This window comes from Adiantum capillus-veneris, chromosome 23, assembly GCF_014529385.1.
Source record: "Adiantum capillus-veneris isolate H3 chromosome 23, ASM1452938v2, whole genome shotgun sequence".
Classification (NCBI taxonomy): domain Eukaryota; kingdom Viridiplantae; phylum Streptophyta; class Polypodiopsida; order Polypodiales; family Pteridaceae; genus Adiantum; species Adiantum capillus-veneris.
Genome location: NC_140953.1, coordinates 32519286 through 32521273, shown reverse-complemented (window position 1 = coordinate 32521273; position 1988 = coordinate 32519286).

The window sequence follows — 1988 nt, the reverse complement described above, 5'->3', positions numbered from 1 at the left end:
ATACAATTGAGCTTGGGCCAACACCAATGGGGCAATTAGTTCACACAATATGGGTAAAGTATGCCAGATACAATCACAAATTGGAGCAGAAGCTTCACTCATAGGAGAAACTTACACAGCCAAAACAACAGAAAAATAGTGAGGAATTTGGAAAAATGGATAGTGCCATCGCATCTGGAACGTCCCAAAACCCCAGTCTACAATGTCAAAGTGCTCAAATCCGACCTCGGATGAGCAGTTTATGGCCAAAATAGGCTCCAAAGACTGCAAAAACATAGTTGCGGCTGTTCCTCCTCTTCTCTCCACGTTTTTTCTGTTCTTCTCTCCGGTTTTTCAGCTCCCACACTTAGCTTTATTACTTGGGCACCTTTGAACTTTTAGTTGACCTCAAACAAACCCCGAACATGACAAAAACTCCACGGAGTGCATAGTTGTCACCCTACTGCATCCATCCGCACACTTGGCACTCAACTTTTTCCAATAATGCATCCCGCAACCACGTGAAGCGGCCCCCAAATACAGTCCTCATGATGACCTTTTTGCATAATTATCACAAGAAAACACCCACGTTGTGTCCGTACTTATCCACGTGAAAATATTGACCCCATTTGACCTATGATGCCGCTAGATGCCATCTGACGCATCTGCATACCTCATGTCGTCGGCCTGTGGATAGCTTCCTTGAGAATTTTTACGTGCTACCGACTCCTCGTTATTATATAAAAAACACATTGATACTGGTGACGATGAAAATCGATGCACTATGTACATGTTGTCCTACCTGTACACATGTGGGCCCCACGTAACCACCTGGCTCTGGAAAATGGGCAATCCTTTATTTTATGCACCATGCATGTGTATGTACATATGCGCAATCACTTCTTCTAAAAAACTCCTGACAACGTCTAACCTTCGGGTGCTATGCTCCCGTACTTAGTGCCTACATACATGCATAAATAGATATATATGTACACACATATATATGTTAAGGTTGTAAATGTAGCCATCGTTTTGTGTTGGCTGCACCTAGATTCAATGTCTAAATGATCAATTGATTGTAACATTACAATTCTAATGTAATGCAATAAATAATTATATTTCTCTCACTGAGTCTCTCTCTGTCTATCCCTCTCGCTCTCCCCTTCCTAGTCGTGCAGTTGAACTACGAAGCGGAAGCTCCATCCCAGAGTCATGTCTGCACCTCCATGTAAAGCAAGCACTTCATTCAACAAAACGTCCTCGCCTTGAAGGTAATCTTGTTGTTGTTTGCTCAAGTATCCCTTTGGATCCCAATTTTCCTCTCTTCCCCTATCCCTCTCGCTCTCCCCTTCTTGGTCGTGCATTGAACTATGAAGCGGAAGCTCCATCCCAGAGTCATGTTTGCGTCTCCATGTAAAGCAAGCACTTCGTTCAACAAAGCGCCCTCACCTTGAAGGTAATCTTAGTGATGTTTGCTCAGGTATCCCTTTGGAGCCCAATTTTCCTCTCTCTCCCTATCCCTCTCGCTCTCCCCTTCTTGGTTGTGCAATTGAACTACGAAGCAGAAGCTCCATCCCAGGTTCATGGCTGCGCCTTTATGTAAAGCAAGCACTTTGTCCAACAAAGCGTCCTCGCCTTGAAGGTAATCTTGGTGCTATTTTCTCAGGTATCCCTTTGGAGCCCAATTTTTCTCTCTCCCTCTTTTCCTCTCTCCATATCTCCCTCTTTCCCTATCTCTCTCTGTTCCTCTCTTTCCCTCTCTCTATCTCTTTCTCTCTCTCTCTTTCCCGCTCTCTCTCTCTCTCTATCTCTCTCTCTCTTTCCCTCCCTCACTCCTTCTCTGTATCTCTCTTTCTCTCCCTCTTTCCCTCTCTCTCTCTCTCTCTCTCTCTCTCTCTCTCTCTCTCTCTCTCTCTCTCTCTCTTTCCCTCCCTCACTCCTTCTGTGTATCAAGAAATGGTTTGGAAGATGGGATGCATGTCACTTGGTCAAGGATGCGTCGATCGACT